General features: G+C 37.2%; 1 long non-coding RNA gene across 1 annotated transcript in view; it reads right to left on the bottom strand.

Moving 5' to 3' along the window:
- Positions 1 to 18353: 18353 nt before the first annotated feature.
- The window catches only part of LOC106951539 (uncharacterized), a 25873-nt gene continuing 18124 nt past the window's right edge, over positions 18354 to 26102 (bottom strand). The window contains exon 5 of the long non-coding RNA XR_001425834.1: positions 18354 to 18432. This is a non-coding gene — a long non-coding RNA (uncharacterized LOC106951539). The remainder of the gene's footprint in view (positions 18433 to 26102) is intronic.

Here is a 26102-nt window from a genome sequence, read left to right as displayed (position 1 = left end):
AGAGTGAGGAACACATCTTAACTGATTAAGATCAGCCACTTGTTAGTTATTTCACCCAAACTAGAAAGAAATGATTTCATGGGTGTTACATCAATACGCGAGGGAGATAGTGGAGAATTTTCTATGAAGGAGGTAGAATTTACTGCTCTTATGGTTCATCAGTGTGCTGCAGTGGTGGCTGTAAATCTGCAGATTGATCAAACTGCAGAGCCAAAGGATTCAAAGCCTTATCTGAGAGTAAGGGCTCAGACAAGTCGAAGACTCGCTGTTGGTGTGAGTGATGGCTGGAGCTGCGAGGTGTCTACCTCATTTCCACAGCTTACAAATCCAAACACAGACGGTGCACAAGCAAAAATAATCTCTCCTGCAAACCGTATGTACATGGAATTGCTCATGTGCTGTCATGAACAAAACGTGGAATTCAAAGCCGATAAGGTCCGTACCTGTTTGCCCTCAAGAAAAACGAGAACTACAACATCTTCAGGTAAACAATGACCTCATCTCACCAAGTTGCATACCTTGCTGTGAGTCCAACATCCATGTCTGCCAAAATATACTAAACCTCCACTCAGCCTTGCATGCTGTTGACAGAGGATCACATTTAATGGATGTGTGAAACATGAAGGCTGAGGAGATGAGCAGACTTGCCATGCCTGCCAGGCCTTTGGAGGGCAACTGTGTTGCCGTCGGCTTTGCATTCAGCAATATGTAAGGTAGTGATCCCACATGGCTGATGCTGGGGGATGGTGATGGGGCACCTGCTCAGAGAAAATAAAGCTGGAGTCTGCGAACCCTACGGCTGTAAGCTCCTTCCTCCACGCTCTATGTCTGAAGGCACTGCATTAGTGTTTGTCTTCTTAGCGAGCAAGGAACCTTAAATAGCTCAAAATAAAATCTGTGTATTGAGAATCTGCTTATTTTTATTTTTAGTGCATTGTGTAGAAATTGACAACCACAGAAGATGAGGCGCAGACATCTAAAGAAAATTGGTCTGACCTGTGTGGATTCTGCATAATTTAATTTCAGCTGTCTTCAAGTTCTTATAACCTGACAGCTTTGCAAATAGTCTTGAAATACCAATTTGGGCTAATTGATACAATATTCCCACACTCTGCTACCTGCAGATAATGCTGAAATTAAAATTGGCACCTCATATTATTCCTTTGAACACAAGAGGCTCAGATGCTTCTAATCTTTGGGATATGGTCTTCATCTGCTTTTTCAATTACTGCTAGACTAATCCAGTAATCGTTTTGGTGGATCTTAATTAATTTTGTGCAACCATTTTGTTTCTCTTATCTTGGTGTAAAAATCTGTCTGAAGTATTAAAAAAATTAAAAAGCTTTTCCTGTGGGAAAGTGGAATGCCTGCACCTTACCTCCTCTATACCATTTTGGCAAAAAAAATATGAGCTCAGGGTAAAATCAGCCCTTTTTTCAGTTTCTCCTCAATTTCCTTTCTACTTCAATTTCATACCTATAAGCAACCATTTCATTTGTACTGTACTATCGATATGCATTTTTATGTTTCTTATTCTTAAAATATCAATAAAATAAATGAATAAATGGATTAAATTGAACTAATTGTTAGAAATGTTAAAGTGTATGCTACTACTTATTTTGTCTAAAAAAAAAGATAAAAAAGCAAACTTTAATAGGGAAGGTCTGTTTTATTGAATAAATGCATTCAAATTAAAGGCTGGGATTTTCTTCATTTTTCAACATTAGATTGTGTCGTTGTGCAAGTAAAGAAAATTAGTATCTGGAAATTGCAACATAATAAGTTCCATAAAGACACAAAACTTACATGTCCGTTCCAAATTACTTTGGTCAAACAACATGTGTCTTAGGAAGAAAATTTGCTTTGTTGTGGCTCAGTGGTGGTCATTCCAGATCCTGCCTTATAAGAAATGGAGTGCTGGTGGTAAATGGTGAGAGAAACTCACCAAAGGACAAAAAAAAACAAAGCAGGAGAGGATGAGCTCACTTTTCATTTGTGTTGGTTATAAATAAAGAACATATGTAGGTTTTCCTTTTTAAATCTCCAGTGTGCAGTTTTAGTCATAAATCAGACTAATCTATGGTCAACACAGATACATGTGAATGTTAAGCAGAGTGAGGAAGTGCAGGGAGGGAGAAAGGGCGACTGGAAAACCAAAAAGAGAAAGCCCAGACTGGGAGGGTTTTTTCTGATCTGCTATAAAGATTATTGCACCATCCATGCTATCCTTCAAAGAGGAAAACAAAAAAAAAAAAACTTCTGGGAATGTATAAGCGTTGTACATTTCACAATTCTGTCCAAATATTTTCAATTATTTCAATCCATTCTATAGGCAAATATATGAAAAAAAGAATACAAGTGACGTTATCTTAAAACATAAATAAATGTTTGCCATCTTTAAATTGAAAGAGTTTACTGTGACTTTATGTTCTTTATCCTGTTGCCATGAAGTTGAGAACTGGATTTTGAAAACAAAGAAATGTATTGACAAAAACTGGAAGATTAAAGTCATACTGACGCACAATGATATCTACTTGCTAGAGCTGAGTGAAAATCTGAGAGTAGATTTTCACATTTGCAGAGTATTTCTTTTTTTCCTGAGGGAAAACTGCTGTGAATAACTTTTCCAGATGTGGTTCTTTGGTATCAACCAGTACCTGTTGCAGTGTAAAGTTGATGGTAAGTTTCCCATCACAACACAGAAATAAAGTAAGCATTAGACAAACTGAGCATAAATATTATGACTGATGCCTTTCGAAGGGTGTGTGCTTGCGTTGCTTGGCATCCCATGTTACCATTAGGGTTTTGGGCACTCATTTTCTCCAACCACATGTACTAATTCTCTTCCTTTAGATCCATGCAAGATCCACTGAATGTCGTCAAGGAGAGCTGTGATCGGAGGTGCAGGCGGTTCTCATTTCATGTTTTAAACATTTTAACTTTAGTCCCACTATGGGTGGTTCAGAGTGAACAGTGACGGAGTGGGTGGTGGGGCGGAGCGGAGAAACAGGACACAGCTGGCTGTGCTGCAGGTGATGCTTACAAAACCATTGGTAGCTTTACTTTATTAAAGAACCACAAAAAATGTCTCTTATACGACGAATGGGTGATGGAGTTTATCATTTGGATAGCTTGGAAATGTGATTCTGTGACAAAGGTGCCAGAAATCCTGTATGCCAGATGGATACAAGCACTATAAAGGTTGTGCAAAGTGAGAGTTCATCTTTTCTACTGACTGAAGATGAATGCGTAAACTAGAAGTAAATACAATTTTTTTAAAGGCGTTTTTGTGAAATTGCTGCTTTTATTTTCATTATTACCTTGAATTTAATTTTAGATTTTTGTGTAACTTACAAAATAAGTCAGTTCACAGAACAAGTCCTACCATGTAGCTAGAGCTAACGCTTGAGCTGAAATAAAATCCAAAAACACTGAATCTGAGTTGGCCCCTGCTGATGGTCTGTTACCTTGCTACAACAGGCTTCAGTAGTCAGGCAAATATTTACCTTCCCTTTCAGACTTGTTATAGTCCTTTTGGAGACAAGACAAAGAAGGGTCTGGAGGAATGTAGAGATACTGTGTCTCTGCTGGGGGCCATTTTAAATAGAGTTTATGTACTACAGCACACAGACCATGTCCTTCTTTTTTTATACTAGTCTAATATGAAATAGCCTTTACTTTTTATGTCTCTACATTAAAGGTACCTACACGTTTTCTCAAGAGAAAAATTCAACAAAAAAATCCATCTCTGGCTACAGTGTACAGCTACCTCCCTACTTTCTTACTCCCAGCAACTCCATAATCTGCCAACTTTCCTTCTCTGCTCTGTTTCAAATGTCATTTTGTTTGTTATACAAGGGTTAGGGCTAGGGAGGAACTCAGACAGATATCTGGCCAAGTGAGACATTTGTTTTATCACAGATTGTTTAATCCAAAGCTTCTCTTTGGACAAAAATAAACAAGGCTCCCCTTGGATCTGTGCTTTCTTGAGGCAATTTGCCAGGTCGCCCCAATATATAGTTCACTGGGGCCAGGAACCAATGGGCCGTGCTTTATGGGGGCTGTATGCTCTGCTCCTGCTTTATGGAGAGGAAGTTAAAACTACAAAGTAGAGAGTTTCAAAATAGCCCTAAATGTTTCAAAATGAACTGCATCTGTCCAAGATCTGCTCCCTTTTGGTCCAAACTGCGAACCGAGATGAGCTTGACGCCATAAGTTGTTTATAATTGAATCCTTCCACAGCTCTCTGGAAAGCCATAAATCATTCTCCTAATTGAGTCACAGACCAGTAATTAGCGGTGGTTGAGAAGCATAATGGTTGGAGGCATTTCTTTTTATTCAATCTGATGATAACTGTGGGGAGAGCACCAACAGCACCCCCTGTTGAGGCTGACAGCTCCCCGACATTCATTTCAGTGAATTAGTAGTATTCATTTTGATAGCAAATTTTTTGTTTAGTTTTAGTCTGACTAAAAATATCATTTAGTTGTAGTCATAATTTAGTCATCTGAAATGTTTTAGTTTTAGTCTAGTTTTTGTGAACTAATTATAATAAAATTTAGTCAACAAAATTATATGTACAATGTAAATACTTTCTCATCAAGTCACTTGAATTATTTGTTTTAGTTAACACAAATAACTAACACATGCCATAGCTGTCTTTAAACAGTTATAGCATGCTATTGTCTGAATACAAAAAAGAAAAAAAAAATTGGCAATTCTCCGACATCTTTATTTTTTGTTAATGTGTCCATGTTGTCCACTCTGTCACTATGTAATGCCTAAACTGGTTTTGGGGCTGATCTTTTTAAAGCCCCAAAAATCAGCAACAAGGCAGTTCAAAGTGCTTTACATCATAAAAACACACAAAAAAGCAAACAAAAAAAACATCCTTCTTGCAACAGTTCTTCCAACAGCACCACCTTGAACTCATGTAATAAGTTGTTTTGACGAGTTCTGGTGATTTATTTTTGCTTTTAAAAAACAGCCAGCAGTTTTTGTGAGGATCTTTTTCTTGTATACGAAGGCTTGTTTAGTTATACTCTACATGGCGATGGGAAAATAACACTTGCTAGGAAAATCAGAGTGGTTCAGAACCCGAACAAGGAACATGAACAGGGTTCTCATTGTATTATTTAATTCATGTATTTTCCCCCGTCTTATGGTAAACAACAACAGGAAAACAACTTTAAGTCTGATATACAGTATTTTATCTCTGTCCCATGATGGATGCAGCTGTGCTTGTTGGCAAACAAACATTTTCCAGACGATAAGTAGTAAACACATCAACGCACAGAGGAATAATCTGGGAGTTGACCGGATGACTACTGCACTGCTAGATAAAGAAGATTACCTGTATTGTGGTGGAGCAGGCCAGCCAAGGTTTAGCTTGTGTGTATACATATTAATCTGTGAAAATGCACAAACATTCGCTAAGGTTTACCGTTACTGTGTGTTTTTGTGCAACGTTATGTACTGATGTTTGTCTAAAAGAGTTGGGGAAAGGAGTCAGTGGATCCTTGTTCTTGAGGAACAGTGATTTCCATTCAAATGAAATGCATATCTGGTAAGGGAAAAACAATGTGAACAGAATGTGAATAGAAAATGTTTATCATGGTCAGAAAATTACGAGTGTTAATCATAAGAATTAATCTTATAGTAATTACTGGCTTTCAAAGAGACACTGAAACCATTCTTCTACAAGGAGAGGAGTGATATTAGCAAAACCGGTTTTGATGTGTGTTTGTCATTAGTTTTTGGTTGAAGCACCCAATTGTGCCCAAGTTTTACTAATACAACCATGTTACCCTAAAAAAAAAGACATTGGTAAGGATGTTTAAGTTCAATTAAGAAATGAGCAAGAATCGTGGACACTGGAATATACTGGAACAACAGTGTCACTGTTCAGTGTGAGATGTTTAATGTTAAGGTGAACTTGGAGGGTACCAACCAAAAATGAATTGTCTTCTCTAAAATTATCAACTCAGTGGTTTGGGCAAGACTAGGCCTGTCACGATAAATTATAGGCTTTATCGTCTCTTCCTGCCTTTTTTCTTTCTGTTGATGACACTGAATGAAAAAAGGCTCAGCTCCGGTGCTCTCCACTGACCCTCCCTTTCTCATTTCCTTAGTGTAATGTCCAGCGGACACGACACAAGTTGTCGGCCGACTGTCGGCCCATTTTCAAAACCTGAGACCACACATTTGCCGACAGAAATCCTAGGCTGAGACAAGGCCGAGACCAAATGCGGTCGAGTCTGAGACAAGACTGAGACCATCAAAAAATTGTCTCGAGACCAAGACCGATCTCGAGTACTACAACACTATCAACCATAAAACCAGATTGAAATTTGCCCACAGCAAAATTTCTCCTGGAGAAAGATTTTATGGTCAGACAAGAAAGAAATAGAGCTATCTGGCCACAGTGACAAGAACACTGGATGATTCGAGACGGTGTTTTTAAGGACAGTATAATGTCTGTCAAACATTGTAGTCGAATCATGATACCGTTTTGCAGCCAGTAGTAATAGTGCACTGTAGACAGTGAATTGAATAATAAAGATGAGAAGTGATACCCTACAAAATCTTGAACGTGGGCCCATATTTAACTAATAATTCATTAAAACAGCTGGATGTCACAAGAAAACAATAATCCAAAACAAACATAAAAATGATTTTGCAATAGATTTAAAAATAAAAAGGTTAATATTGAGTTTCTTGAACACATAGCAAAAGCTTTAACTCTGTGATGTTGAATGAACTATGTGTGGACCATACCAGGAAAGCAGTCAATACCATTTTTCTACCATTTAAAAAAAAAACCAAAAAAAAAAACAGTAACCAAATATTCAGCTAGAGATATGCAAAAAGCTAGTTGATTGGAAAGCATGTGGTTTATCTGCAAATTGCTATTTAGCATAAAGCAAAACACTAGTTTTATGAGTTGATGTTTGAGCCTGTATGAATATTTTTTTAACTACTGGGAATTAGAAAAACATTAGCAAAAAGTTGTGCAACCAATTTTTTTGTCTTAAAAATGACTGAAGTTATAGCTGTGTCATTCTTCCATGTTGGGGTGATACAAAAACACATATTTACATTTTTAAATATGATGCATTTATCAGCTGTAACTGAAACTGTATGAATGAAACACTCATTTTCTAACTCTCCCTACAGTGCAAAATCTGAGATAATTTCTTTTAGGTAGTATGTGTGCAATTAGCTAAGAAAATTCTCACGTAGCTCTCACCATCTGGCAAATTCTCTGTTTATTTAGTCACAGGTAATACAATTAGAAAACATTTGCAAGAAAGGAGCATCTGTGTTGGTAGACCCTCTTGAGTTCTGGCAGGTGCAGATTCACCAACGTGCGCGAGGTCGAGGCACCAGGAGTTTGAAGTATAATTCACTCAGTGTAGAGAATGAACCAGAATGAGTCTGGGGCTTTATCAAGAAGACTCCACAGATTGATTTCCCGTCACCGAGGATCCATGCTGATGAGATCGATGCACACAGAATGGGAGGAGGAGACAGAAAGGGAAAAGTGAAAGACTGTTCCATCTTTGGAGTTTGTTCTTGTAGCCTATGGGCCCCGACAGACTGATCAGCAAACTGAGCAGAGCTGTCTTCTTCCTTCTTCCTAATTAACACCTTACTTCGAGGTGTCTATCCATATTTGATAAAGAGCCAAACCAAAACCAGGATGAGACATTTCATGGCGGCCTGATTAATGGTTCCCACATAGTGCAGACTGACGGGTGCAGGGTCAGTGAACTCGCAGCATCCTTTTGCAAAATACCCTTTAACCCCTATCTAGGTTGGTGGATCTCTATAGGGAACTGAATATGGATGGTCTACATCTGCTTGTTAATGAATTTAAAAAGCAATTTAGGCCTTGGTTCCTCCCAGAGGAGTTGATTCCATCTCCTTAATGATTGGCCTTGTGAACTCAACTCAGCATTGCTGTATTTTATCATAAGTTGAGACATCGGGAAAGCTTATTAACACTGGCTTTAACTGAAAGGTGTAGGCAGGTAGAAAGAGGAAAAGGCCTGACTTTAAAATTAGCTTAAGTGTTGATGAGAAAATCCTGGCAAAGAGTGGGAAAGCAAATGTTTGTGTGGCTTTACACATTGTTTCTTATTGTTTTGCATATGACAAGTACACACCAAGACTGAATAACTATTGTCTGTTCTGTCAAAGCAGATCCCTATATTCAGGTACTAACATATTCATATTCCATCACATATACTTTTAACCCAAACTTTATTGCCCTTGAGTACTTTGTTGGCACCTTCACATGTCCAAAACAGGAAGGGGGATTCCAATTACTTTGCAACAGCTTCCCAATTCATCTTTAATAGAGACGAAAACACAGAAGCTTGGAGCAGGTAATTGGATGAAACTTTCCTGCATGTAGAGCTTCTCAGGCCTCACTTCATTTTTTGATAAAGATAATTGAAAGATGGGGAGACGAATTAGTAATTTACAGAGGAGGATTAAGAAAATGCCTACATAGGGTGCTAAATTTATTCTTGTTATACTTGTGCAGTACTGGTTCGAAGCGCTGGGCCTCAGGTTGCAACTTGCCACCCTCTTAATCAAATTTTTCCTCCCTAGAAGAATTTGCATCAGTTTAAAATGTGTTTTCAATTTTGTACTAATGAAAGTCCTCCCTAAGGTCAGGATACATCCCAGGTCTGCAACAAATGCGTTTCCTTTATGATGCTAACGAAAATACTAAAATGCCTTCTGGTATATGATCTCACATATCAATTTATGTCATTATGAGTGTTTTTTTTTTTTTTTCTCTATGCTTTCTTATGAAAAATGGATGTGGTAACAAAGCTTGGATGTACTTCTAATTTCAAATGAGGGAGAGGTCCTATTTGCTTTGCTACATAGGACTGGGACAATATTCTAAAAATCAAAGTCTTCTGTAAATGCTTCAAAGTATAGTTGTAATTTTTTGCTGCATATAATAACATCACTAACATAGCAACTACCATTATAAAAGTATTGTTAATCAATTTCACAGCTTAGAAAATCCTACAAATGTTAGCTGATTTGATTTAGGTAAAAGCAAGATGTCAAATGAAGCTTTGTCACAAAGATTTTTGGCTCAGTGAAATTTGTGTCATGCAAAATGAATGCCCTTTTCTCAAAACAACCAGATGAAACCTGAGCTATTGGTGAATTTGATCTGTAAGCAGATGACCTGACTATTCAAAGCTGTCTGCTACTCTAGCAAGCAAGACCAAGTTATTATGACTTTTGAATCTAGTGAAGTTTTCACTATCAACTAATTAGAAGACTTTGCTTTTAAATCTGCTCTGCATTTCTGCCATGTCATGTAAGTGACAACATTAAGGGGACACAGAGAGAGTTGTTCTTGCTAAGTGATACATTTTTTTTCAGCTGCTTGTATGTTCACTGACCTGAATCAAAGGGTCTTGCACAGAAGAAAGAGATCCCAGCATCGGCTTGCATGCCAGACACCCCAGAGGCTTCTACAGCCTCAATAAATACTACCATACATGACTTTTACAATGACCTGTTTGTTTGCGCTATATATATATATATATATATATATATATATATATATATATATAAAATTAGCAAAAATGTTACCAAATGTATCCAGTAAGTGGTTTGAAGGAAACAAGGGGAAGTTTAGACTTCCTTTTGAAGTTGAAGAGAGTTTTGATTGTCACTATATTGAGTAGTTTCCAATATCTTTACATTCATACTGTAGATGCTATTCATATTTGTAGAAATTATATACATTTTCTCTTTTCTCTGGTGCAAAAGTCTATCTTTCTAAACTACACTATTTATTGTGGTGGAAAATTCAGGGCTTTGTGCATAAGTTTAGTATCTCACAGCAACCGACTTAAGACTATGGCCTCTTTAAATCCACTTCAAAACCTCTAATTAGAGGGCGCCTTAGTCTAAATCAGTAAATAAATAGTTGACTGTGACTTGAAAAACAACATATTTATTAACATTTAACTGAAGCCACATTTTTTTTTTTCTGTTTTAGTAAAAGTCCTCTTAATGCCACAAAAAACACAAGACTTGAAGGCACCAGGGTGATTTATTTTTTTCCAATCATTGTGGGTTCACCTACATACCTGCACATAAATTCATCTTTCTTTTACTGCTTACTTTAAATGCTTTCTGGTCTTCCTCTCACTAATATGTAAGCACAAATAATTACCAGAGCTTCTTTCACTAATTCTGATAATTGCACCACAAACAACTGATGTGAAAGAGTCTAAGCCTCATTTTGTTTAATAATCTGTAAATCACAGGGGGTTTAATGTGCTTCCTGACTCTTGTTTTTAAGTGAGATGCTGACATTCAGGTTATAAGCTCTTTGTAGCAATTTCCCATATTCATGAACTATGACATGGCCCAAAACAAAAGTGGACAAACTATCAAATCAATACAATGACAGCTGGATTAAAAAAAAAAAAAAAACAGTGAATGTTGTGTTTTCCCCACTACATGGATTTTGCTGCTGTGATACAAGCACACTTAATTTTTCAAACGCTTGCAAAAAAGTGTTCAGAGAGCAAGATGACTGATCCAGCTCTTGCCCTCCTCAGAATGGCTCTTTGATAAGTGGAAGTGAAAAGTGATAAGACAGCAGCGGGCAGAAGCACCGGTATAAGAGCCAGATGATTTAAAGATCTAATATCAGCCAGTATAGCTATTCCTATTCTACATTTCCTTAATTTTATTCTAATGCACTCCTCACCCATTTCTGCACTGTCACACAACACAAGGCTCATAGCTGTTAACTGCCTTCTGAATATAAAAAAATAATTTTGATGCACAAGTTTAAAAGAAGTTAACAGTATAAAAAATATCACCAATTCCATCAAAGATTGTGCAATGTTAGAGTATTTGGAGATTAGAAGGGTCTGCACTGCATCAATGATATTGCACTTTACTTTAAAATAGTTTAAATTACTTAGGTAGATTGCACATAATGTATAATTACACAATGCGTGAGGACACGGCTGCAATTTGTATGTCCAAAACACACATAATACTACCATTTTACAATGAAGCACAGCAAGACAAATACGGGATTTGAAATCCTGCAGCTTTCTTAACGGCAGTTTTACATTTAGCTTGCTTGCTAATATCTTGTGATTGCTATAGAACTAAGGGTGAGAAATTTCCAGATCAAACTTCCATTGTTATCTTCAAGTGAAGATAGAAGCACTGAGTTTCACATGGTGGAAATATTAATGTCTTGATCCACTTACTCTGTCTTACTTTATTTTTCTTCTACTAACTAGCAAGCAAAAGCTAATGTGCTGCAATGTCATGTTAAATGAATCTGCCACCCTGAGCATCTGTTAAAAGCATTTTAAAAAAGGACATATAGAACTACTTGGGGTTGAGAAAAAGGAACAAAGTATAAATAGAAAAGGAGATGCCAGAGTCTGTTTTCATTCTCACACTTACTCCATATCCAGACCAAATAATTAAGCTCGAGAAAGAACTATAGCTGCACATTAAATGCAGTTTCATGTCACTTCACTTTCAGACACGATTTTGAACCAAGAGAAAGATATAGCTCAGAGATGGGTAAGCTATAATAGGAGAAAGGAGAGATGGCCAGTCATTGTCACTAATATCTGAGCTCAATACCCTTAGGAAATGTGTTAGTCCAGCTTGACCAAATGGTCTTTTTTGTCTTGTAATGGTGTTCTGTCATGGGGTTTGACGAGGTATATAATTTCAGATCAGGATAATCAGAGAGCCTGGTTCACATTATAACAAAGTGTGACAATTTTCCACAAAAGGTCAGAGCCCCAATCACTTAAATTTATGATCCTCAAACATCTGTTTCTCCCTCAAATTATGCAGAGCTGTTTGTCCTGAAATCCTTCCTGGGTCGCAATAAACCAACCAGAAAAGGCAGTTTGAAAATGTCTATAATTATCTCCTTTATATTCGGATTGAGAATGTAGCAACTTTTCTGTTTACTGTTCCTTTTTTCTAAGTATTCCAACAACTATGTCTTCTCACCCTTGAATGTTGTTACTTATCTTACCAGTCTTCAGGTTTTGCATATATAACAACCTGAATGATCCTGCTAATTAAAGTTTCACTTAAACATAAACATTAGCATTTCAGATTCAATTCAGGGCAAAGTAATTCAAAGCAAATTTGAATAACCTTATGTCAAAACATCTATATAAGGCTAGTCTGGTGACTAAATCAGGGAGTGACCGTTAGTGACTGCAAAAGGATGCATGAGCTGTTTAAAAGCTCCTACACGCCTCATTTGAAACCCAACGCTACTTGATGTTGCGACTTACTACAAGGATCCAGTGTCCATCAATAATTGTGCCTCAGGTGTAACTTGTTCCCCTTTACAAGCCTTGAACACCTGTCTTTCTAATCCTGCCAATTAACCTGGAGACTAGTGACTAGCTTGGATTACATTCAACATAGCTTGCTCATCCTTTAGTCTGCTGCGTCTGCCTGTGCAATCTCCAAACGACAGTAACACAATCCTCTTTTTCTATCCACAATCCAGGCAAAAAGAAAAAAGAAAAACAAAAAACAGCACTCTGGGAAGGAGTCCTGTCTTTATGTCTCCCAGCTCTAGCATTTGGCCTCCCATCAAAAGCAACCAGCCATCCACCCCACCAGTATTTTCATTTTCGTGGTATGTGCTGCACAGTCTGTTTCAGACCTTGTTCAGGTCGGTATTCAAGTCACAGATGTAGTGGCTGAATTATGTTATATAGGGCAGGTATTAAAGTGAGTGATTTATTTTTCTGAGATTGAAGTCAGACTTTAGCCTGGAGCCTGTCATGTGATTTGACTGCCCAAAGTCAATCCCCTAGTTTTACCAGGCACTTGTTCCAAACAAGGCCATGTTCCCAGGGGCCACACTCATTCTTATCGATCTCCAGAATATCATCTTTAAAACACACCCTGAGGTAGATATCAAGCATGAAAAGGCTCCCCGAGGACATGGGCAGAACAATAGAACAATGTAAGTACATACAAGGCCAGTTGCTACAGGCGAGTGATAGTGTAAGGTTGTTGTGTTTTTTTTTTGTTTTTTTTTTTTCCTGCCTTTAGGCAATAATGATTAGCAACAAACTCTAGTTGTCTTTTGCTTGATTCCATTGATGTCACTGTAGTACCAAAGATGAAAAACAAAAGAGAACAGATGAAAGTAAAGGTCTTAGGGGAATGACTATTAAAGAAAGTGGCAGAGCAGCTTTGTGTCCACTGTTGGTAAAGTATTGATCCACCTTCAGATTCTCGTATTTCCTTCAATTTAGAAAACATATTGCTTAAAAAAAATATAGGAAGACGTAAGCTCTTCATTGATCCTTTGTATTCCAGTAGAGTGCAGGACATTGACCAAAAGAAAAAAGCATACAACATGACAAATGGGGGACCACCACACCCTTTTTATTTTTATTTTTCACAGTAGTTAATGTTATCAAATAAATGTGTCACAAAAATATTTAGGGGTTCGATACCAGTGGAATACACCAGTTTAAATATAGTGGGGGTTTTTTGTTGTTGTTGTTTTCCCAGTATAAATTTATAATTGCATAGATTCATTTAGGTTTCAAAAACATTCCTCAGAAATTTTGATCCATACTGACATGACAGCATCACAAAATTATTGCAAATCTGTCAGCTGCACATCCAATTTGCATATCTTCTGTTCCAGTGCCTGGCCAAAGTGCAACACTGGATAGTGACTTTGAAGGCCACTGGAGTACAATGGATTCTCTTGCTTGTTCTATATGATTCAGACTTATTGACATAGCACTTTTTTTTTTTTTTTTTTTTAAAGAAGAAGAAGCCGTCAGAAGATGGGTAAATTGTGCTTGTGAAGGTGGTCGGCAACAAGGCTCACGTAGGCTGTTGCTTTGGAACAGCTTGGTACGAAGATGCCGAGAGAGTGCCAAGAAAATATTCCCAACACTACTATGCCACTAAAGTTCATCTGTCACAAAGTTAGATTGGTTGTGCTTTCAAACACATACCTTTAAACTATTGATTGGCTGATTATTTAATTCAATTTATTTTAAAAATACTTTGTTAAACCAAAAGGGAAATTAAAGATTTGTTGCAACTAATTTTTCAAAGAGTATGTGTAGATGTTGATAGCTGTGGGCAATACAGGTCTCCTGTAGCAGTCACTGTTACAGCAGATCTATGTAAGCCTCTGACTGAAGTCTCATTTTTGCTTGTTTGGTAGTTTCTGCAGGAGTCGCTGCTGGGGAAGTAGCTTACTGTTCTGGTGGAGATGGTGTTGTCCACACAGAGGTTTATATAGCTGCTCATACACATACATATACATCAGAAGAGCTCAGCCAAAGTTCTTAAGCTTCCCGTGACCACCTACAGTTTCTTCTATTTTAACTTGCTTCTGAACTAGGGATTTACATTCTGGGAAAAGCAATATAACAATACTATCTGATTTGCCAAGATGAGGTCTGGCATGCTTGACTGATCTAGAAAGACAGTTAAAACAAACCCAGGAAGGATGGGGTGAAAAGTTGTCCAGAGGCTCACAGAAGTCACAGAAGCTGGCTTGGTGTCTCTTTATGTGTAAAACAGGAATACACTTTAGAAAAGGGGAATTTAATGAAAGATTGTTTATACTCACTCCAAGAACAGAGTACCTGCCCAAACTGGTCTTTTCCCATCAGCTGAAGTCTCTGCAGCCACAGCTCCTGGCACAGTCCTCTTTGAGAATAGGGCCAAACTAATTACAATCAGCTGCCTTCAATCAATGCCTGCAAAAAACAAATCTGTAAACATGCAAATAAAACCATTCTAAAACATGCGAGAGAATTTCTTTCCCTACTGACAGTGGAAGAGAATGAGGTGCGGTTAAAATCACCAGACATTCCCCGAAGTGTGTATGTATCTGTTATGTCTATAGCTTAGCAACAACAGGGCTGATGACATCAGATTCAGTGTCGGCAACATTGATGGTGGAATGTGTTTGGTTGCCAAGATAACACTGATGGATGAAAACTTACTTCTAATAGTTTGATATCTGGACTTTAGAGACAATACTTTACAGCATAATGTCCTGAATTTCACCATCTAATGTTGACAATTATTGCTAATCATCTTTGTTCTAGACACTCCTCTGCAAATCTCTGACATGATCCTGCAACCATGTCTCAATAAAACATGTAACATTGCTTTTCCAATACTCTGGCTGGAGTTCATCTGTATTGTTTGCCAGAGATTTGATGAAAGAGATGGTTTGAATTTCCCTCTTCTCTACCTCCTCTTTGCTTACATCTTCCGCTTGCTTTTCAACTAATCGAGGATTAAATATCATATTTTAACTGTTTATAGACTCGTTAAAGCCAACGCTTCAAATCATTAGTTGAAGAAGTTAGTGTTCCAGGATAGGTGTTTATTTTGCATATAATAAGCATATAATATGACGATGGTTGAAGAAAGCTACAGGCAGATTCCAGCAGTCTAAAAAAACCTATGTAAAATGTGAATACCTGTACACAAAATCAGCTGATGAGAGGTGGAGGATTTTGAATAAGGTGTACGATGATCTGGGAAGTCAAACAGGTAGGCTGAAGAAATTGACTAATAGAAAAACTGTGAGGTGTCATGTTTAAATGTTTAATTCTCTGTTGAGTCTGCAGATTGTTAACTTCTTTCACATTGGACTCCAGTGAGCTTGCCCAACCACTGTCTAAACATTGGACACTTACTTTATCAGATCTTAAATCCTGAGCTTCAAACTAACCATCTACCAACTGCCCTTTCATTCATTGCACTGTCCTTCATCTGATAAAAAAAGAGCAGCTGTTCATGTCAATGATACACTTAGGTTTCCATCATTTATCAGCAGACATATTGTGTGTTTGTTCGAGCTTACAGTTTTATGCTACAAGTCAACTTAAGCGCTTACAGGCTGCCTCTCATAAGATAATATCAAGTTTGTGCAATTTTACTTAGACGATAAACATTGATCCATGACCTTTATCATCGCCGGCAAGCAGATACAACAAAAGCACCAATTTTGAATCTGCTTGATGACATAGATAATGCTGACGCCAGGAGCCTTAAATGATATCTGAGAGGCTGGGATCAGGTTTAATTGATTCAAAGCAAGTGTACCCTAGGGAAGAGTTATTGAAAAGAAAACCCAGGACAGGGCTTTCAACCCAATTTTGAGCTAGAAAGTATTACATGAAAATATAAAAGGTCTTATTTTAATCTACTGATCAAAAGCAGAACACTGAAAATACTGACATATGTCACTTTTTGTGAGTTTGAGATCAGATAATTTACTATTTGATTCGCATTTCCCGTACATGGTTTGGTTTTCCTGCCAGTTAAGAAATTTCCACTTCTCTAATCTTTACTCCAAATGTATACATCAATGATGTGAGCTTTTTAAATTACTTCTATTCATGAAATAATTTAAGATCTAAGCTGATGCATAACATCAATACATTAAAAAGACTTTCTTTAGAAAATTGGTGTTTCATAATATTAATTTTTTTGAGTTATTATGAGTTATTATTTCTATTCATGAAATAAATTAAGATCTATGTTCATGCATAACATTTATACATTAAAAAGACTTTCTTTAGAAAATTGGTGTTTCATAATATTCTATTTTTTTGAGTTATTAATTTCCTTACCCGTTGATCAAAATCAAAAATATAGAGGTTTGAACCATTTCCCTCTATGTGTAATGGATGTGCATATTGTTTCAAATAATAATAATAATAATAATAATAATAAAATGGTTTAATTATATTATATTTGTATGGCTAATGCTAACAAGTAGAAGGAAGTAAAATTGAAAGTCAACCAACTGATCTGAGAATGTCAAGAACATTATAGGAACAGGCTTATGGCACACTTGATAACATGCTTTCTTCACTGTGTAACCAGTCCACTGTGACAGTCTGAATCCACAGACAGTATTCAATGCAATCCCAATGAGCAATAAACAGAAAGAAATAAACACAAAGTAAAAGCACAACTTGGCAATCAGACTCAAGAAGTGGAATCATTCAATCTTCACCATGCAACAAAGGATAAAAGAAGTCAAAAAGGTCTTTAATTAAACTCATCTATTTGTTCTGTTTTTGTAAGAAATTTGCTGAATCTAAGCAGTCATATTCAGTAAATTAGAATATGCATTCCAAGGATGCTCATATGTCAGATTAGAAGTACCTTCTTTAAAAATAACAACCGGTAAATAAATAACTAAGAAGAGCACTTTGCATTATTCTGTGACTTTGTGAACCCACCTAGATTTCTGACTCACATGTAATGCTTTCTCTCTTTGCTAATATACAGAATAAATAAAGTTGAGCTGATGTTGGAGAGCAACATCAGCTAATGATGAGCATTACTTATCTCCACTCTAATAAGGTCATATTAACCCTTGTGCAGTCTTCAATGGAAGATTAGATACATGCCCCCATTACATAATGTTTGATTTGTATTTGCAGCATGCTTACAATTGTCAATTTATGAGGTCACATAAATTTGTACTCTCTAAAAAGGATGACAGAAGTAAAACTTTTTGGTGGGTATGAATGCCCCCCCACCCCCAAACAAAAATCTCCTCCATCTCTCCCATGGGCAATGTTTTCCAAAGTGGACTCGCTAAGGCGTAGCAAACAAGAGTGAATGCCCAGGCCGGACTGCAGGGAAAGGCAGATCAATGAGACAGCTCACCAACTCATGCGTAGCAGCTTTGTGAAGATAGTCGTATGTGGACAGTTCTGCTTTGGAGACCTTAAATCAGTTTTTATGGGTTATATATGCGTGTGTGTGTGTGTGTGTTTGTGGAGGGGAGGAGGTTTGGAGCTGCTTATCTGCACTGGATCTGTGGCGCATGACGCATGCAGGGGGATGGTCTTGTTCTTGTGTGATTCTGAGAGACTGAAAGACACAAAGGAATAACATATAACCTCTGTGGACAGAAGGGAATTGGTAAAGCTTGAATACTGTAGCTGGAAATAAAAAAAAACAGGTTTGTTACCATACATATAATTAGGAATTAAATGGATTTACGGTACCCAATATTTTCATTAAACTTTTTCAAGCTTTGCAACTAGAGATAAAATTCTTTTGTGCTTGAGCAAAACTCCAAAGGTGTGCTCAACTCAAAACACTGCAGGCATTTTCTGTTCACTTCCGAAGAGGGCACCAAAATAATAGCATTGTGAGCTGCGCTGAGGTCAAGTTCCCATGCAAAAAAGCTTCATCATTGTGGAGTACAACTTACAGTTGTCCGGTTAATAGATTCCCTGAACGGTGTACCTATACAGCTCCTCTACCTTTACCAACTGTCTTGTGTTTTTCTCTCATTACTGTATTTTCAGGACTGTAAGTCGCAGCTTTTTCTCCATAGTTTGGCTGGTCCTGTAAGATATAGTACAGAGCAACTTACATGTGTTTTTGTGTTGTTTTTTTCTCCTCATGATGCATTTTTTGAACTATGCATTACATGTTAAGTCATACTGACCAACATAAACCAAATAAATATTATTAATTGTAACCATAAAGAAAGCTAAAGGCAGACTGAAAGGAAATGACCAGAGCTAGAAGAATGAAGGAGTTAGGTCCTTAAATGATGCGCCGTGAGGGTTGAGAATGGTACAATTACTTCGAAACGTCCTGGTATTTGCCAAAAAAAGTGAACATATGAATTTCAGTTGGGCCTTCTTGGTGCAGTTTTATGAACACAACCGCCTCTCTATCGCCCTGAATTTACTGCAGGTATCTTTGCTCTGCTCTGCTGTGCACTTCGTTGGCTACGGTAGAAATATTTGACGTGGTTGTATAGACCATCAGAATATCAGCAAAACAGAGCTGTTTCTGACCCCCTGCTTGGATCTCCGCCCCCCTGTGCTGCGCTCTGCAAAGGAACGGATTCTGCAGTAAATGCGCACCCATTATAGTCTATACAAGAGTATTTACATGGCCTCTGCACAGCCTTGCATGTGGCACCATGCATAGCATCTCCTCATCACAAAGTCTGCACTGATCTTATTTTTGCTGTATGCCTAAAGTGCGGAGTCAATTTCCAAACATTACACCGCTCCAACTTGAAAAAGTACAAGCACGACATCCATATTTTCAAAATAATTCACCAAGACAGACTACATTTTCTTGAACATAGCGGTAATGATAGACATTTTGGTATATTTATACATCATTGCTGTCAGCATGTATTATTTACGGCTATGCGTAAACACAAAATGTGTGGATTTAATTCTGAAATATATTAAGTCAAGTTCTCTCGCATATGTCGCAGTTGAAGAGTCAGTCAAGGCAGATGAAGTAGGAGAGCAATGGAGGGCAAAATCATTAATTTTGGAGGTTGAGAATTACAGTATTTTATATATGCATCATCTTCATTAACACTCACATTATTGTGATGTCTCTCACTTCTCATGCATTCTTCTCTGAGCTCTTCTAGGGTTCACAGTGGAGCAGAGCTCCATGTACTGAACACGAATGGCTGCACTCCACCAGTAAAGTGCACAGCAAAGCAGAGCAGAGCGGAGACATGTGCAGTGTAAATCCAGGGTGATTTACAGCACAACCATCGGTATGTCAGAAATCGCCAGCAGACTTCCAAGCCAAAGCCGACAATTTCCCTCTGTTTCTTAAAAAACAACCGAGTACAAGATGTCACCGGAACGTCTCATCTACATAAACTAGGTCTCCTTCATATTTGACAATTTCTAAATAAATGTGACTTAGAGGGACTTATGTTTTTATTTATTTATTTATTTTTTTTATCTCTTTGTGACACATTTTTTGACTTAGGAGACTTGCACTCAAGAGCGATGTATAGTCCGGAAAATATGGTAATACTTTCCTTGTCCAGCCTGTCATTGTAGCTTGACAACTCTTTGCACCGTTGGATGATACATTGAACAGCGCTCTGAGAAATGTTTAAAGATTCCCATGTTCTTTTCAACCAAGCTGTACTTTCAGTCTCTCCACAGTGTTATTCATCTATCTTCATGATGCTGCTTGTTCTCCAGTGTTCTGTCATAAAGCTCAAATACACATTCTTTTTTACTGAGAATCTGTATTTATACTCAGAATAAATCACACACAGATGTACTCTAAAACTAGTTTACCAATTGAATTCTGAAGGTAATATATAGCTTTATTTTTTTTTTTGTTTAGAGGTAGAAGACTTAAAAAGATGGCTTAACATATCCATGACAGTTTTAAGATTTTTATTTTTAGAAAATTTTGATAGGCTGTATCTTCTGCAGTTTTTTTTGTGATGGTCTATCATAAAGAATGACAATAAAATATAGTGAAGTTGATGCATTGTCAAAATGTGGAAAAACATGTTTAAGATGTGTAAATATTTTTACAAGAAAAGAAACACTTTTCTACCAGAAGCTGGAGTGTTATGTTTCTGGCTCATCACATTTTCCACTGTAATTCAAGGTTAACAGATAATTTCATGTTTGTTGAAATCACATGTGTAACTAAGCATGAAGACGGATATTAGAGGCTTTAGATATATGCCAAAATTGAACAAATAAAGGGCAGATGGGAAGACAGGTATTGCCAAGAAACAGAAGATCCATGGGAAACATGTAAATGCCCCTCTTTTTCTCATAGTTATACACATTTGGAGTGCAAAATAGTAAATAGGCTACTGTCATAATAAATCAAACAAACTCCAGGATTTCAAAAAGTCCCTTATGAAACAAAATAATATGCTTGTTGTTGGCATCATGGGAGACAGAAAAACAAAATGGATAAAAAGAAAAAGCCCAAAGCATTTTTAGACAGGTTATATGAGTTTTTTCTGAAGCATTAATTTAAATTATGAAGGAAGAAATAAATTCAAATGCCCTAAAAATAGTAGTCAATGAGAAAAAGTTCCACTCACAAAAGATAATGATTATCCAAGCCCATTTACATTTAGACTGGTATTTTGTTGCAATTTTCACGCATGTCCGCAGGTACCTGACAGCTCGATGGAGTCTCACAGTTAGTTATTAGAGTCTTGCTTGAAAATTTCAAATTGAAGTGAAAGGAATATTCTGCCAATGGCATCTAATCAGCCAAGGAGAAACAGTTGGCAGGCTGACACGAAACATGTTCAAGACATAGTACGTTCAAGAAGTCTGTTAATACATGTTTATATCATTTTTGGGGCAGGATCCCTTTTTTTTGTCTGTTCAAATTCCTTAATCGTAATCAAGACAAGTCTCACTTCATTTTGATACCAGTTTTTAGCTTTTGATTATTGTCCGTGCAAAATAAAAGAAAGTTGGAAAAACTGACTTTTAGATCCATAGATCGACCTGTTTTGATTGGTCCGTCAAATTCCTAACAAAATCCAATGGTCAAATTTTAACACCAAGCCTCGCCCCTCACAACATTAAGTCTAAAGTTTTACCCCCATCCTCTTTGACAGAAGTTATACATTTTGCCATTTTTTGCTGACCAGAGTTGAAGAACACTGAAAATGGCAGAAAAACAATAAGGAAAAAGGCTTCGAAGCCCCCAAGTCAATGCAAAAAATGTGCCAAACTTATGTTTACCACCATAAGTTCGAGCAGGACGTTTGAGCAAGAGAAAATGAGCTAGCTGTTTAGTCGTCATATGAGGATGGCAGCAGTTGTGTGCATCAGCCTTTACAAGGATGCCAATCAACTAGCTGAGTAGGCTCAAAACAAATCCAAAATAATGACACAGGAAGAAGCATTATTCCTCCACCACAGAGGAAGTGGCTACATCTTCCATCAAGAAAGTTTTGAATATTTCTCACCAGACCTGAAAAGACTCTGACCAAACTTAAAGTCAAGGCTCACTCATTTTACTGCTTGATGGTGTTCTACAGAACTGTTGGGCGGGCTCAGAGAAGAAACTGAAGAATGCCTGTGGTAACGACACACACAAGTCACTTTCACCATTTGAAGGTATCCAAGTCAATGAAGTTGTTGCCACGTGACTGGTTGTTTGTGGTGACAAGCAACTGAATAGGTGTACCTGATAAAGTAGTTTATTTTGGGTTGCAATCTGTTGTATTTCATAAGAGCCAAACATCTTCAGAAAAAAAAATACAATAATTTTAGCTATATGAGCATATCAATACTTTTTTCTTCTGTCAAATATTTAGCTACAAATAACTAATAAACCAGTTTGCTATGGTAAAATATTTGTATACAAAACACATATTTGTTTGGCCTTTGATGCTAGGATTACAGATAACTTGTGAATCTAAAAGTGAATGTTTATAGATATACTCTATTTTTGTAGTTAATGTTTTCTTCTTTTTTTCTGTCCAGATTAACTTCCCTATCTGAATGTTTTCAGTGGCTGTGAGTTCTCACAGATGGATGACCCCTCTCTTACCATCTTACTTATCCACCTACACCACAAATCTTTGTTTGACAATGTTCACTTTTTTGCAGAAGATATATATAAACCCTTTTTCCTCTCCTCTCATCTCTTTTCTTGAAACTGACCAGAATGGGATTAAATGATAATTCATCCTTTATTCTCTTTTGGAAAGCTTAACAGCCCAATCCCACTCTTGCATGTCTGATCCTCTTATATCAGTGTACTCACTGACGTGTTTTCAAAATTCCTTCCCTTTTATTTTCCATGCCACTGCTACCAAAGCCACCAAATTGTAAACATGGTAATAAGGGGAAAAGAAGCAAAACCAAATGAAAGAGAGGAAAAAGGAATGGTTGAACTTTACTGGATCCGGTCCTCATCTTTTTTTTCTGCGTTCACCCTTCTTGTCTCCAGCTATAAGAATATTCCAAAGCTTACGAGATACACATTAAGTTTTATGTGAATAATAAATCAAGTATTATTTCTAGCTTCATTTTTAGAAAAAAACAAGATCTTAAAATACACTTTGGGACGTTAGCTTTTGCAAACTCTCACATCTGAAAAATATTATAAACATATCCTTGTTTAACTTTCTAGCTTTAAGCTAAATATCTACCTATACTTGCTATACTTGGCTAAACAGCTAACATATATTGATTGGAGCCGTTTTCCCTAAGGGAATATGACAAGTATGAGTTTCGTAGCTTCATGATAACGGAAAAACTGACAATTTCCTTCAGACACTCACAATAAGAGTCATAAGTGTACTTACAATTTAATAACATAACAATAACATACCATTCTACGATGTTATTGAAAGATAGGATGATAAAATATTCTACTACTACTACTGTCAGGATTTTGAGTTGCTTTTGTTTTTTGGTTTGTGTTTTTGATTTCTTTTGATTTAGATCAGCCTTTGTTTCTGTACCACTTATTAGTCTATTCTTAGTTATTTTAGGTTAAATCACATTCACTGTGTATTCCTTGTGTTTAGTCTTTCTTTGCTCCATTAGATTTGTGTTTTGCCTGTTTGTTTTCACTCCCCTTTGCTCCTCTCTCTCCTTTCATTTCTCTCTCTCCGCCTTCATTAAATCCCAGTTTTCTACTCTCTGCTCCTCTTTAATGCAGAGTTGCAGAATTGTTGAAGCCAGATACATGGAAAATCTTCTGCCAACCACTGAAGCAGGTTTAAGCATTATGTTGAGGAATGGTAAATGGCCTGAGCTTTATCTAGTCCAGAGAGCTCCAAAACGCTTTACGCTACATTTGAGAAACCTACCACACGCTGACGGTGGTAGGTTGTTCCGAGGCAGACCGACAGAAGCAAGACTGCCATACAATCAGTGTCTCTGGGCCATCTGACCACCATCAGCAGACAATGAGGGTGAAGTGTCTTGCCCAAGGACATAATGACGTAAATGGACGGACTGGGGGATTGAACCGGCAACCCACTGTTTATTAGATAAACTCCTTCCTGCTCAGCCATCGTTACCATTGTTGTACATCCTTGAGTTTGACACATTGCCTCAAAGGGCAATGATTATATGATAGGGTATTGCAATAAAGTTATAATTTTTAAAACTCTAGGTATATTTTGCCATCTCACTATTCCCTTGACAGTAAATTCAAAACATTTAATTTCTTATCTTAGAGATCTTTTGGTTATTAAATTTAAAAGCCATATTCAGATTCCATGGATTCTCATTGTGAATTACGTCTGACAGCAGAGGAGCAAGAAGGTTTATTTTTGGAGAAATATTTTACTTTTTTTACTGCATTCTTCCTCCCACCTTTAAACCCCTTTGTCTATGAGAGGACAAGAAGCTTATAATGATGTTGCAAAAAATTGATCTGTGTCCTATTATATTTTTTCTTGTCAGTGGGTTCCCTGACCAGTGGGTATTCTTGCTGGAGGATGAGAAGGGGCTATGTGGGTGGAAAGGGATATTACAAATCATGGATGCACACTGGAGAAGTGATCAATACGGAGGCTGTAGTTAATCTTGTTTATTACTCCTTTTGCAATTTAGAATCCAGATTTTATAGCAACTGAAAGAGTGGCAGATAAATTGAGAAAGCTGAGGATCACGAAAGCATAAAATCAGAAACAGGGGCAGGAGAGAAGGAATGAAAGGTGAAGGAGACAGTCACCATGGAGATGACAATAATCCTGGTCATGTACTGACAGTGTTTTGTTCTCCACAAGGTACAATCTTCAAAGACACTCAACATACACAACACGCAATGCATTGTTAATCTCTACCAAATGCATTACTGATGCCAAGCAAACATGAAGACACGGAAGCTTAGAGATGAAGAGGAAGCTGGGGTGCTAGTATCTGAAGCCAAAATAAGAAAGGGACCAAAAATCAGGGCTTTAGAAGGACAAAAACAGGCATTCAAGAGCATGTGACTTTTTCAGTTTTGTTGTTACCATTATCAAGAAGCTACAAGTACTTACAAGCTAAAAGTAAATGCAGCTGTACACAGAAGCGTATAGAACTGGTATGAGCAGAAAAAGCAATCTTTTCTCTATTTCAACTCAACCAGATACACTGACCACAGGTTAGTGACTTCAGTGTTCAGTAAACCTTGCAGTGCAATGTCCAATCAAAGGAGAAGGCGCAGTGATATTAAGCTTGAAGGGACAAAGAAGAAAGCAGCTGGATGGCCGGTAACAGAAGTCATCTGTGTTGCAGGGCAGAAACGGTGAAAATACAAACTAAGGTGTTTGGGTGTGGACATGCCTTTGAATGTACATAACGCTGTACTGTTCTCTCTGAGGCAATGACTATAATTTTGTCCTCAGCACCAGTGTTAAGAATAATACCTAACAATTTGATGCCACTGAGCTTAAATTACAAGAGAAAAAAACATTTTTATTAGAAAGAGGAAGACAAAAAAAAAAAGACATCTGAGTTTTTAAGATTGGGTAAACAAGCTATCATTTATTCAGGTTGCTTAAACCTTTGGATTTTACATCTTAGTATGTCACATTTCTGCTTGTATATTTTATAGGCTTCATTAGATAAAAGTTAATATGACACTGCCGTACAGCTTGTATGGCAGTGTTACTGTTATATAGCTTGCATCACAGTGTAAATATTTCAACACACAGTCATTAACGTCTAAACTGCAAGCAACAAAAGTGCATACCAAGTTATTTAATCATATAACTGAAAAATAATCAGATCTCTTTGCAGGTAGGAGTGTTAAAATAAAAAAAGTTATGTATTTTCCGAGCACACTGTGCCATTTGATAGCACGATCAAGTATCTATGTTACCTTCAGTTGTTGTAAAAATGCTATATCAACCATGACTTAACAGAATTATGACTTTACAATTTAGTGCCTTGAAAAAAAGTCTCTATCTTTTTAAGAAGCTGCTGCTCTTTCCAACACTCATAACTGATGAGGCCGCTTGCCTGAAGGAGCTGAGTGACTGAGTAGCAGGGTAGGGGTGCTCTGTGAAGTGGAAGCTCGGGCTGGGAACTGCAGCGCCACGAAAGTGCTTTGTGCAAACAGGCGGTGCTTTGAGAACAAAGCGCTTAGGCATCACTGAATGGCTGCCAGGGAAGAGTCAATGATTTCTCAAACCTCCATGAAAGAATCAAAGAAATACTCTCCAGGTATGTTTTTTGTGAAGAGAACATTATAACGTGATGTAAACCTCAAAAAAGTATATTTTTTATGTATATATA

Source organism: Poecilia latipinna, unplaced genomic scaffold (assembly GCF_001443285.1).
Source record: "Poecilia latipinna isolate Pla-1442-1.1 unplaced genomic scaffold, P_latipinna-1.0 Scaffold2, whole genome shotgun sequence".
Lineage (NCBI taxonomy): Eukaryota > Metazoa > Chordata > Actinopteri > Cyprinodontiformes > Poeciliidae > Poecilia > Poecilia latipinna.
The sequence above is the reverse complement of the archived record's forward strand: the minus strand, read 5'-3'. Positions and strand labels throughout refer to the sequence as shown.